General features: G+C 38.0%; 1 long non-coding RNA gene across 1 annotated transcript in view; it reads left to right on the top strand.

Moving 5' to 3' along the window:
- Positions 1-12,696, top strand: part of LOC145529177 (uncharacterized) — a 32,653-nt gene extending 19,957 nt beyond the window's left edge. The window contains exon 5 of the long non-coding RNA XR_014070987.1: positions 11,705-12,696. This is a non-coding gene — a long non-coding RNA (uncharacterized LOC145529177). The remainder of the gene's footprint in view (positions 1-11,704) is intronic.
- Positions 12,697-14,521: the final 1,825 nt, after the last annotated feature.

Below are 14,521 nucleotides of genomic sequence, written 5' to 3'. Positions count from 1 at the left end.
CCAAGGAGCAAGCATCTTTTACTTTCAAGGCTTCAGTCACCATCTGCAGTGATTTTGGAGCCCCCCAAAATAAAGTCTGTCACTGTTTCCACTATTTCCCCATCTATTTGCCATGAAGTGATGGGACCAGATGCCATGATCTTAGTTTCCTGATTGTTGAGTTTTAAGCCAACCTTGTCACTCTCCTCTTTCACTATCATCAAGAGGCTCTTCAGTTCTTCTTCGCTTTCTGCCATGAAAGTGGTGTCATCTGCATATCTGAGGTTATTGATATTTTGCCTGGCAATCTTGATTCCAGCTTTTGCTTCATCCAGCCGGGCATTTTGCAGGATGTACTCTGCATGTAAATTAAATAAGTACGTGACAATATACAGCCTTGATGTACTCCTTTCCTGATTCGGAACCAGTCTGTTGCTCCACGTCCAGTTCTAACTGTTGCTTCTTGACCTGCACACAGATTTCTCAGGAGGCAGGTCAGATGGTCTGGTATTCCCATCTCCTTAAGAATTTACCACAGTTTATTGTGATCCACATAGTCAAAGGCTTTGGCATTGTCAATAAAGCAGAAGTAGATGTTTTTTTGGAACTCTCTTGCTGTTTTGATGATCCAGCAGATGTTGGCAATTTGATCTCCGGTTCCTCTGCCTTCTCTAAATCCAGCTTGAACATCTGGAAGTTCTCTTTTCACGTACTGTTGAAGCCTGGCTTGGAGAATTTTGAGCATTACTTTGCTAGCATGTGAGATGAGTGCAATTGTCCCTTAGTTTGAACATTCTTCAGCATTCCCTTTCTTTGGGATTGGAATGAAAACTGACCTTTTCCAGTCTTGTGGCCACTGCTAAGTTTTCCAAATTCGCTGGCATATCGAGTGCAGCACTTTCACAGCATCATCTTTAGGATTTGAAATAGTTCACCTGGAATTCCATCATCTGCACTAGCTTTGTTCATAGTGATGCTTCCTAAGGCCCACTTGACTTCGCATTCCAGGATGTCTGGCTCTAGGTGAGTGATCAGACCATCGTGGTTATCTGGGTCATGAAGATCTTTCTGTATAGTTCTTCTGTGTATTCCTGCCACCTCTTTTTCCATCATGGTTATCTGGGTCATGAATATCTTTTTTATATAGTCCTTCTGTGTATTCTTGCCATATGTTCTTAATATTTTCGGCTTCTGTTAGGTCCATACCATTTCTGGCCTTTATTGAGCCCATCTTTGGATGAAATATTCCCTTGGTATCTCTAATTTTCTTGATGAGACCTCTAGTCTTTCCCATTCTATTATTTTCTCTATTTCTTTGCATTGATCACTGAGGAAGGCTTTCTTATCTCTCCTTGCTATTCTTTGGAACTCTGCATGCAAACAGGTATATCTTTCCTTTTCTCCTTTGCCTTTAGCTTCTCTTCTTTTCTCAGCTGTTTGTAAGGCTTCCTCAGGCAATCATTTTGCCTTTTTGCATTTCTTTTTCTTGGGGATGGTCTTGATCACTGCCTCTTGTACAATGTCGCAAACCTCCATCCATAGTTCTTCAGGCACTCTGTCTATCAGATCTGATCCCTTGAATCTATTTGTCACTTTCATTGTATAATCATAAGGAATTTGATTTAGGTCATACCTGAATGGTCTAGTGGTTTTCCCTACTTTCTTCAATTTAAGTCTGAATTTGGCAATAAGGAGTTCATGATCTGAGCCACAGTCAGCTCCTGGTCTTGTTTTACTAACTGTATAGATCTTCTCCACATTTGGCTGCAAAGAATAAAATCAATATGATTCTGGTATTGACCGTCTGGTGATGTCCATGTGTAGAGTCTTCTCTTGTGTTGTTGGAAGTGGGTGTTTGCTATGACCAGTGCATTCTCTTGGCAAAACTCTGTTAGCCGTTAACCTGCTTCATTTTGTAATCCAAGGCAAATTTGCCTCTTACTCCAGGTATCTTTTGACTTCCTACTTTTGCATTCCAGTCCCCTATAATGAAAAGCCATCTTTTTTGGGTGTTAGTTCTAGAAGGTCTTGTAGGCCTTAATAAAACCGTTCAACTTCAGCTTCTTCAGCATTACTGGTTGGGGCATAGACATGGATTACGGTGATATTGAATAGTTTGCCCTGGAAATGAACAGAGATTATTCTATCATTTTTGAGGTTGTATCCAAGTACTGCATTTCAGACTCTTGTTTAGTTGATGGCTACTCCAATTCTTCTAAGGGATTCTTGCCCACTGTAGTAGATATAATGGTCATCTGAGTTAAACATATAGTCCATGGAATTCTCCAGGCCAGAATACTGGAGTGGGTAGCCTTTCCCTTCTCCAGGGGATCTTCCCAACCCAGGGATTGAACCCAGGTCTCCCACGTTGCAGACAGATTCTTAACCAGCTGAGCCACAAGGGAAGCCCAAGAATCCTGAAGTGGGTAGCCTATCCCTTCTCCAGCAGATCTTCCTGACCTAGGAATCGAACCAGGGCTTTCTGCATTGCAAGAAGATTCTTTACCAACTGAGCTATGAGGGAGACCAAATACCAAGACACAGCTTCTTGAAACTGCTAAACTTCGAGTATGAAATGTAAATTTTCCAACAAACCAGATAGACAACTCCTGTCACATCAAGGAGAAAAAAGTTCAAGTTGACCTCATATTTCTTCACCAAAAACAGCCAATACCAAGTAACAATGGAGCGATGTTTAACAAGACCCAAGTAAAGAACCTGCCTACCAGTGCAGGAGACTTAAGAGATGCGAGTTCAATTCCTGGGTCGGAAAGATTCTCTGGAGGAGGACATGTCAATCCAGTCCAGTAATTTTGCCTAGAAAATTCCATGGACAGAGGAGCCTGGGGGGCTATAGTCCATTGGGTCATGCAGAGTCAGACACGACTGAAGCAACTTAACACAAACACACACGCAAGGAAAAAAATGGTATAAGAACTAATTGAAACCATAAACATAAATGATATGAAATTAAAAGAATTATGAGATATAAACTACTGTGCATAAAGTAAGCAACAAAGATATTGATACATTGTACAGCAGAGGGAAATACAGCCATTATTTTATAATAACTTTAAATGGAGTATAATCTATAAAAACATTGAATCACTGTGTTGTACACCTAAAATGAATATAATATTGTAAATCAACTATTACTTCAATGAAAAAAAATGTTGTTTGAGAAAAACTAATCTTACTACCTTACTCAGACTTATTATACTATTACTTAAAATTTTATTATATTTGTATAGTAAATATAGTCACAAGGGTTAAAAATCTAAATTATATTAAAAGGTATCCATTTATAAGTTTTGCTTCCACTACTTTTTCCATCAATCTTATTCTATTTTCATTTTGGGAACTTTTGTGAGTTTTTAAAAATCTTTCCAGTATTTCTTTATGTGAAATCAGTAAATGCAACAATTATATTTATTTTACTCCTTTCAGCCATAAAATGTAGCTCTCTATACATGTTTTTGGCATCTTGCGTCTTTTGCATTATAGTATATGTTAAAGATGTTTCCATATCAGTACATATGGAATCTTCATTCCTATTTCATACCTGTGGATCATTGCATAAGCACATGGACCAGACACTTTTTTAAAAAGAGAATTGAAAATTTTATAAAAGTTAGCATTCCTCTCTGTGAAGACAATTCATGTCTCCAATTAGTTAGGTCTTATTTTCTCTCAATAAAATTTTCCTAGAAATCTTGTATGCATCTATTAACTTACCTGTTCTAAGGCACTTGTTATTTTTTATGCTGTTGTGAATGATATCTCTCCCAAAAAACTGCCCTATTGGGGTAGAATTAACCTATTAAAAGCAGTAGATATTTAGTGTATACAACTGGATGTGTTTGAGATCCATATACACTTGTGAAACCATCACCACACTCACTGCCGTAAACTTATCCGTCACCTCCAGAAGTTTCTTCCTGTTCCCTTTATTTGTTGTTATGCTTGCTTTGTTTTTCCTTTTGTGGTGAAAGCATTTTACATAAAGTACCACCTTAGCAGAGTGCTAAGATTACAGTATTGTTAATCATAGTTCATAGGTCCTAAGACTTCCAGAACTTACCTCTCATAACTGAAGCTTGTACCTTTTGACCACAACTACTCAGCTCTTCCTTCCTCCAGATCCTGGTAACCACTATCCTACTCTTTGCTTCTCTGATTTAGACTTTTTTAGATTCCTCATATAAATAAGACCGTGCAGTATTTGTCTTCCTGTGACCTGCTTCATTCAGCATAACATCTTCCAGATCCAGTCATGTTGTTGAAAATGGCAGGATTGTCTTCCTTGTCAGGCTGAAGGGCATTCCACTGTGCATATATATCACATTTAAAAAACTCATTCCTCCATCCGTGCACATTTAGGTTGTTTCCATATCTTGGCTATTATGAATATTGCTGCAATGAATGTGAAAGTGCAGATATCTGCTCAAGATCAAGATTTCCAATGCCTTGGATATACTTCCAGAAGTGGGATGGAAATATATTTGATTTTTTTAAGGAATCTTCATACTGTTTTCATAGTAGCTGCATCAATTTACATTCCCACCAAAAGTTGATAAGCGTTCCTTTTCTTCCACATCTTGCAAACATTTATTGTTTGGTTTCCTTTTTATTATAGTCATTCTAGCAAGCACGAGGTGATAGTATCCATTCAGGTGAATGGATAAACAAATGGACCACATCCATGCAAAGGAGAATGTAATTCAGTCACAGAAAGGAATGAGGTACTGATACAACATGGATGAACCTCAAAAGCATTATAGTAGTGAAAGGAGTCAGACACAAAAGCTCACATATTATGATTCCTTACGTATGAAATATCCAGAATATTGAGACAGAAATGAATCAGGACTGGTGAAAGGGGGAAATGATTTGTGATTAGGGGTGTAGGGTGATTTTATTGGATGATGAAATTTTTTTGAAAGTAGAAAGAGATGTTGATAGCACAACATTGTAAATACAAAAGATGCCTCTGAATTGAACATGTTAGAATGATGAATTATGTTATGTAGACTTCATACCAATAAAACAAAGTAAATTAATATGGCGAGGAACTTCCCTGGCAGTCCAGTGGTCAGAGCTTTGCTTTCCAATGCAAATTGGGTTCCATCCCTAGTCTGGGAAGATCCCACATGCCTCAAGGCCAAAAAACCAAAATGTAAAACAGAAGCAATATTGTAAAAAAATTCAATGAAGACTTAAAAAGTGGCCCACATAAAAAAAAAATCTTTAAAAAATATGGTGAATAAACAACATAATTTTTAAGAGCATGAAGCAGAATTCACCAATGTCACTTATGTTGTTCTCCCATTGGCCAAAATATAGTGATATACTCACACCTACATTCAAGAGATGTTGGGAAATGTAGTCCTTAGCTGAGTGGTCACACACGCAACTAAAATATATTGCCAGAGTATCGTAGTGTGGGATGACTAAAAACAAGAAGGGAAATTGTATGCAAGGAGATAACAGCTCTTAACTTGTCTTTATAAAAACTTGCTGAAAACAACAAGGAACAATGAGTACACACTAACATTGTGGCTATTTCCAACTACTTTCTTGCATCTGAAAATTTAAGTTGTCTGTCTTCCAGATGAATGTTGCCAAGTATTTTATCCCAATGTTTCCCTTCAACAAACAAGAGTCATCAAGTTTGTAGCCTTCAGTATCTGTTTTCTTGCATCCTATTGTCTGAGTGTTGAATCAACAGCAGATATTTTATTTTGTGTTATGACAACCCCCCATTCTGATATTTCTCTATCAATAGGAGTAGAGGTTTAGATCTTGTATCAAAGAAACACAAATAAAATGCAAGGGACAGAATTTATTCCACAAGGTCCTCTAGTGACCAGAGATGGAAACTCAACACAATTTCCATCATTGGGTCTGAGACAATTGCTCTGACTTTCCTGACTTACAGTGTTGAAATCACCATATCTGCATTTTACTCATTGAAGACAAAGAAAGAACACAGGAAGATGAAGCAACTTTGTGTTTAAAGATACAAAGTTGAAGGTGCACATGCTCCTTCTGCTTATATCCTGTTGATCAAAATCTAGTCACAAGGCCGTAATTAGCAAAGACAGAAACTGACAAATGTTAATAATGGTAAATCCATACAAAAGAATTGTGAAGGGGACCTTGTAATAAGAGGAAGAAAGTCTTAATGGATACTAGAGGATAGAAGCAGTCAAGTGTGCACATAAAATTCCTAGAAACATGATGAAAAAATATAAAGTATATTATTTCCAGAGTAAAGAACAAACATGGAATGATGAAAATTATTCCTCAGTCTAACAGAAATCAAGAAATGAAAAGAAACATGTAAGGGTTGAAGCAAATGAAAAGCACAAAATAAGATGGTGAAAATAGGTTCAAATGTATCAATAATTATAGATGATATAACAATAACAAACCTGGTAGATAAAAAACAAATATTGAGGAAATAAGTAAAAAAATTAACCTTGTTCAATGTTGTTTAAAAGAGAAACAGAACATAAAAACTTAGAATAGTTGAAATTAAAGAATGAAGAATAATAGACCAGTTAAGTACTAACAGTAGGAAGCTAATTTACCTGTATTAATAGCAACTTAAGGAGACCCGAAGGCAAGCAGTACTAAGGAGAAGTGAAACTGACAGTTGCAAAATGTCAAAGGTTAAATTCATGGAGAAGATATTTAAAATTTAAACTGGTATGGATCAACAATTTAGCTTCAAAATATATATAAAAGAAAATGTTGAAGGAATCACAAGAGGAACTGTCAAAGTTGCCACTGTGTTGGAGAATTTGGCTACCCTCTCAGTAGCTAAAAGACCAAAGGAACAAAAATCAGTGGAGACTCAAAAGTTTTCATCAACACAAAGAACATGCTTAATTAATGGACTTTAAAATTTTCACTATTCAGTGCAAAAAGCCAAGTGACTGAAGAATAATAATAGAGTATTATTATACACATATAATTATGGGAAGTTCAAAATCTCGCAAAACCAACAAAAATGTTTAGAAAATCAATCATATGTTGTAAAACTAGAATAAAAAACAAATAAATTGAAAGACACATTTTAATTTTAGATTGTATCTACTTATTCCCTCTAATGAAAGATGGGATAATTGCATCTGTACGCTTCTCACTTCCTTTTTTTCTCTCTTACATTTTCAAGATTCCAAATGTTAATGTTCTATTCTGCAAGTAACATATGAGAAAGACAAGCTCTCTGTCTTTCATGACACTTGGCTTCATCCAGTTTCAGTAAAGTCAAACCACAGAATATTCCAAGGCTAGGCTTTGATGGCTCTTATACATCTATAAGAATGTCAAGTTGATTGGCAAGATGTTACCAAGAGGTGGTATATTCCTGGACTCATATATTCCTGGACTCCTGCTCTGGGGAGGATCTTCCACTTACTGTGCAAGAAAAGCAAGAAAAATCTTATTCCAAAAAGTGAATAATTTAGAAGGAGAAATGTGGTAAGATTGTCTATTATGATACGCATGTAGTGGAAACTTGGTCTGAATGATAGTGCTGATGTAAACAGAGTAGTGCTCACAATGTAGAGGTGCCCCAATCCCAGGTAGATTGGAATCCACTAGGAGAGACAAACTGCATGGCACTGGAAGGCTAAGAATTATGCTGTCTCAAGTTGGGTTGTTGTTGCCGTTGTTTAATTCCTAAGTCATGCCAAATCCTTTTGCAACCCTATGGACTGTGGTCTGCCCCACTCCACTGTCCATGGGATTTCCCAGGCAAGAATACTGTCCTGGGTTGCCATTTCCTTCTCCAGGGGCATCTTCCTGGCCCAAGGATCAAACCCGCATCTCCTGCTTGTCAGGTGGATTCTTTACCACTCAGTCACCTGGGGAGGCCCTCAAGTTGGGTACCACTCCTTAATTTCCCACTGTTTCCAGCCTCCCTAGAAGCTAGGAGTAGATAATGAGAGGAAAATGGACATCACTGGGTGAATCTTAAAATCAGCTCATGTAGTGAAGGAGGGTGTCCTTTGAGCCTCCCCCTTCCTTTTTCATTTCTTTTGACTCCAATGTTTCAGTGGAATGATGGATTGGCTCTTACAGTCTACCACGACAACATTCAAGTGTGTCTTTCTCCATTTCAAAGACCGGAAATCTGAAAACAACTTTCTCCATATCTCCTTGAAGCTGTGGTTCTGGATACGGTGAATGTTCAACCCATCTAATGCATAAGTGGAAGATCTGGAAGTCAGAAATAAAGCAAAGTGCTGCTTGTACTGTTTTTGTTGGCAAGCCCAATTGTGTGGGATCTAGTTATGCTGGAGAAGCACTAGCCAAGGACCTCATTTCCAGTCACTGAATTCGTGGGTGCAGGTTGTAGCAGAAACAGTTTGGTTTTGAGGACACCAACAGTGGTACAAACTTCCCAATCATTGCAGCTTTGTGATTATATGACTTCCTGTAATTGAATTTCCTCTCTTGTTGTGCAGTAGCCATGTGGTGCTGGAGGCAGCAAGTGGCGTGGCAGCTTTAAACCAGGCAAACAGCTTCTCAATCAAAGAAGGGATAGCAAAAGAAAAAAGAGGATGGCAGCTCCCTTGATGGCCCAGTTCTTTCATGTGATTTGGGGAGTTATTCCAGAAATCTTAACCTAGAGTTTGTTTTTTCAGCCTTACCTATGATTCTCTAAGCCCTTTAGCACTCTCTAATGTAACTATTTGTATGTAAAGTAGCTAAAGTGGGTTCAGTTACCTACAATTGGAAACTGATTAGTGCAAATGTGATGTGATGGGAAGAAATTGATCAGTTATCCTGGACCCACGATGCAACTGTAGAGACAGAATTTGCAGCCAAAGATGGTGAAATAGAAAGGGGAAAGAAATTTGGGTGCCTATGGAACCACCGCTTTAACTCTTCACTGTCTATCTCTGAAATATTTTTTGTTTTAAACATGCGACATACTTCCTTAATTTAACTTATCTTACTTCAGCTTTCTGCTTCTTGCAGCCAAATGAATTCCTCTTGTATGACATTCATTTTAGTTATTTTTATATTGATTTTATTAATCAGATCTTTTCTCACTATTTTTCATAACTGGTTATTACAACAAAAAGAAAAATTATTAACCTTTATTTATTATTGCATCATCCATCTACATTACAGAGGTCTCCTATTCATACTAGTAATTTTATGGTGAATTTTCTTTCATTGTATTTCTGTTCGAATCCATCAGAAAGATGAATGAAAAGCTAAAAGCCCAAGGTATGTTGTATAATCCAATATTTTTAATTTCTCATATAAATCTGGCTGAAATAGCCTTTGATTTTTACATTACCTCATATTTATTTTATTATGTAAAATATATCTAAACATTTATGTGCTTATTTTATTAAAAACAATTCCACATTGTTAGTAAGACACACTCAATATTTATAAAATATTGCTTTTGGTTACAGCTGTCCTACTAAATTAGTAAGATAAAAATATTTCCTACCTTCTCTTACTGAGTAACAGATGGCTCACCTTCCAAAGAATTAAGTACCTGTTTCACTTCTTTCAGTAAATGAAATAACTGCAAAACTGATTTTTGGCAAAACTTCTGATGATAAAATGACTACTTCCAACACACGTTATTTTCCTTTGGATGCAGTGTAGTGGATAGAGACGCAGGAAACTGAGCATATCTTGTTCAGTCACACCAGCTTCTGTCCCTTTGCCACATCACCAGCATCTCTGGACCACAGCTTGTTAATAAGGAAATGCACCCTTTCCAGCTCTAATCTTCTGTACCTCTAGGAATCTAGGAAAAACAAAATAGGCACCAGGGTCAGATTCTTACATGAACTTATATTCAGCTGTGCATGGGGTCAGGGGCTCACCAGTGTCTGTGTCAATTGGGTTACATGGCAATGGGGTGAGGGGAGAAGTCTTCCTGGAAAAATTCGTTGAGCAGATGCCTGTAGTCAGGGTCAGAGGAAGATGGGTGAGCCCTGAGCCATGCCGTGTGGGTCTCCAGGTGAGGAGCTGTAACACAGTTGGGGAGAGGAACTCCTGTCCCACCTCTAGGGATAATGTGTCCCTGCTTCAGTGCTGTGCCTGGCCAGTCTCCACTGCTCTGGTGATGATCTCAGGAACTGCGGCAAAGCCCCAGAGGGACCACAGTGCCCGGAAAGTACGGTGATCATCAGTGGAAGCTCACAGAAGATGAGGCTCCCTGATGGAATCAGGGTAGGACCCAGTAGAGCAGTGTGTGTGATAGAACCCCAGGGAAGCCATTATAACTGGAGTGAGTTTAAACATGAGATCCTGTGTAGAAGTGGCTACTGTGAGCCTGTGAGACCTGAGTATTAATATTAATGTGACTTCATCCAAACTCATAGACTAGGGAAATATTTTTGAATAGATGTACATAAATATACACAAACATTTTTACATCTCTCTCTATATATATATATGTATATATATATAATATTTGTATATAGGTATATGGTGGTGATGGTTAGTTACTAAGTCATGGCCAGCTCCTGCCACTCCATGGACTATAGCCCACCAGGCTCCTCTGTCCATGGAATTTCCCAGGCAAAAATACTAAAGTGGGTTGCCATTTCCTTCTCTCGGGGATCTTTCCCATCCAGGGATCAAACCCAAATCTCCTACATTGCAGACAGATTTTTTTTTTTTTTACCATCTGAGTCACCAGGGAAGCTCTCTATATAAATATATGTAATAACAAAACCATTCTCACCAACTATGCAAAAATTAGGAAATAAAATATTCTTTGCTTAGTATTTAATTTGGAGAAGGCAATGGCACCCCACTCCAGTACTCTTGCCTAGAAAATCCCATGGACCGAGGAGCCCAGTAGGCTGCAGTCCATGGGGTAGCGAAGAGTCAGGCGCGACTGAGCAACTTCACTTTAACTTTTCACTTTCATGCATTGGAGAAGGAAATGGCAACCCACTCCAGTGTTCTTGCCTGAAGAATCCCAGGGACGGGGGAGCCTGGTGGGCTGCCATCTATGGGGTCACACAGAGTCGGACGTGAATGAAGTGACTTAGCAGCAGCAGTATTTAACTAGGACTTTCTTATGAGTGCTAATTTCAAGATTTCTCTCAACTCTAAGGGAGACCTGGAATTGAGCATGAATCAAATCTAATGAGTTACATCACACTACTTAACAAAATGTTATGAATTGGGTAGAGGGAAGGGGGTGTCCTGTGAAGGAGGGGTCAGAAGGGACGGAAGGGGCAAGCTTCATGAAAGAAGGACTCAAGGAATTTGAGCAAACAGATATAAAATATTCATTTTAAAGTCACCTGGGATGTAAGTCATTTGCTCCTCTTTTCACATCTAAATGTGTCACATGATATCTGCTATACAAGCTATTGTTTTGTAGAAATCAAGAAAGGATTTGAATTTCCTTTGTTGCCAAAGTGTAAATTTAAAAAACAGATATGTGAACAATAATTCAAAAAAACCAGAAAATTAGGGCCAGAGGTTATCATGAAAATTCAAGGCCCTGGTATCCACAGACATTTTGGAAAGGGCATTGAGCTTTTACGAGTCAAGAAATTGAGCTTATCGAATGTAAGTCTTAAGGGGGTGGAGTGATCTTTATAGAAAGAGATGGATGTAGGTATAGCTGTCGGTAGGTGATGTAATTACTTGGATTGCCCAGGACAGTTCCAGTTATTTTCTGTTGTCCTTAGATCTTGTCTATTTTTGCATTTGTTCCAAGGGTTTCATTTTCTAGTCAAACATACTGTTCTGTGGAAACTATATCCACATATTGTTCTGAAGCGTGAAGAGCCAACTCATTGGAAAAGGCCCTGATGCTGGGAAAGACTGAAGGCAAAAGAAGAAGGGGATGACAGAGGATGAGATGGTTGGATGGCATCACCGACTCGATGGACGTGAGTTTGAGAAAACTCCAGGAGATGGTGAAGGACAGGGAATCCTGGTGTGCTGCAGTTCATAGGGTCACAAAGGATCAGACATGATTTAGTGACTGAGCAACAACTGGAGCATGACTTGTCATTTAGATCAAAGGAAAATGACCAAGTTTAGATCATTTAGACACTTCTAAAATAATTTTCTTTATCCTAAATCTTTTTTTACTTGTAATAAAATAAGGTAACAGCTGTTTAACATGCCAGTACAATTAGCAGGATGAGAACTTTGCAAACATGAGATGTTTTAAATAAAAAATTAAGTTGATTCCATAAGTGGTTCAATTTTTCCGTTTACTTTGTGAAATTGTTACAAAACATTTTGAAGCTCATCCTGTCACTAAAGTGAAACACCTGAAATTTCTGTAAAATATGCTGTAAATTCAATTTTAGAAATTCAACAGGGAGAAAAAGTTGTTCAGGTAATGATAGTACAAATACAAATTTTAGTGGAGGATGGCATTGTAAAAAATAGTGTTGTTCTAAATTAAGGGACCTATTTGAATTGGCTGTGGTGAAAATAATCCATAATTATTTCCAGATAAGCAGTGATACTTTCTCAATCACAAAGAAGATGGAGCTGACAACACCGATAAATATTTTACATGTACACAGGGTGAACAAGCCACATGATTTTGAATATGAAGTTGAATTAGAATCTATTTCAGCATGGAAGTTGTGCTTTCACTTTCTAATGCTCACCAAAAGCCACATTTGAGAAATGCATGGATCTTAGATCTATTTCTTTTTTAAATCAAATAAAGTGAACTGAAACATTATGGAGCACTTTTGTAAGTGAGTTTCTTAATTTTGTTTGTACTGTTTATTAAGACTTACAACTTGTATTTCAGATCTCTTCATGTCAGCAGGCTATGACCATAATCCAGAGCTGCAACACCATGAAACATGCCCTATCCCCACCAGTTCCCCACCTTGCAGAGCTGCTTTAAATTATCCAGCCCAGGCCCTAAAATCCTTTAAATATTTTTCTCTAATTTCTCCATTTTGAGTCAACACTAGGGCTTTTGTCATGGTGCTACTTTCCCTCCCTGCAAAAGGTCTAATAAACTCAACATCACTTCATCGATGGGTTATTTAAACTTTGACTTATCAAGTTTAAACTAAATTTGCCCTTATTGTATTGCGCTCACTTTCTCTCTATTCATCTATATTCTGGTATTATCAATTAGGTCCATATGTTTTTATTTCTTTTATGAAAAGTATTTTCCCCCAAATTGCTCTCACTACTTTGAAAAATCAACAGTAAAGCATGCCAACAAAGTTTTCTATCAGTTTATCCTTTCCAGGTCAGAAGGTTTTATTTTAAAGAAACACCTGGTCCTTCTTGCTCTTGAATAATATATTTAAGTAGTAGGTAGGGCTTACCAGGTGGCTCAGTGGTCAAGTATCTGCTTGCCAATGCAGGAGATGAGAAGACGTGGGTTCGATCCTTGGGTCAGGAAGATCACTTGGAGTAGGAAATGGCAACCTGCTCCAGTATTCTTGCCTGGGGAATCCCATGGTCAGGGGAGCCTGGTGGGCTGCAGCCCATGGGGTCACAAAGAATCAGACACAACTTAGCACATGTGCACCTAGGTGCTAGATATTGCAGCCTTATTCACAGCAGCCATGATATGGAAACAACCTAATTGTCCATCAGTGGATGAAGAGATAAAGAAGATGTGATATCTATACACAATAGAATATTATTAAGTTATGAGAAAGGAGGAAATCTTGCATTTATTAATACAACAATATGGATGGGCCTTAAGGGCATTATGCTAAATGAAATAAGTTAGAGAAAGACAAGTACTGTATGATCTCACAGTGGATCATATGTGAAATCCAAATAATCTGAATTTATGGAAACAGCAGGATGGTAGTTACCAGGGACTGGAGGCATGGGAGAAGGGAAACTGGAATAAATTATTTTAGCACACAAACTTTCGACTAGCAGGTAAGTAAGTTCCGGAAGTCTAATGCACAACGTAGTGATTATAGGCAACAATACTGTATTCATAACCTTCAAAGTTTCTAAGAGACTTACACCTTAATTATTCTTACCACAAAGAAGAACTGATAATTACACGACATGACAAGGGTTTTAGCTAATGCTAGCACCTTAAGGCAATTCTATTGCAAAATTTGATCTATAAATGATGTATAAATACATCAAATCAGAACATTGTACACCTTAAATCTAAACTATGTGAAGTATCAATTACATCTCAATAAAGAAATATTTAAGCCACAAAGGAACATTAAAAAGCCAAATGTTTCATGGGTTTACACAGCTAAGAATGCCATCATTAATTGTGCTTTATATCCTATAATTGGGAGGCCCAGGGATGCCTGGGTTCTGTTCTGTAGATCGAAATGAGACTACTTTTTGGCATTCATTGGTGGTGCTGTGCTGTGACGTAAGGCCCAAGATTAAGGCTCCATATGTTGTGCTACCTTGATATCTGACAAAACTGGGAGGGCTTTGTGTTGTGGTTGTTGTTCAGTTGCTAATTTGTGTCTGACTCTTTGCAATCCCCTGGACTGCAGCATACCAGGCTCCCCTGTCAGTCACTGTCTCCTGAAGTTTGCTCAGACTCATGTCC

This window comes from Giraffa tippelskirchi, chromosome 12 (assembly GCF_054371585.1).
Source record: "Giraffa tippelskirchi isolate mGirTip1 chromosome 12, T2T-mGirTip1v1.2.pri, whole genome shotgun sequence".
Taxonomy (NCBI): Eukaryota; Metazoa; Chordata; class Mammalia; order Artiodactyla; family Giraffidae; genus Giraffa; species Giraffa tippelskirchi.
Note: the sequence above shows the minus strand (reverse complement) of the source record. Positions and strands in the feature narration are given on the sequence as shown.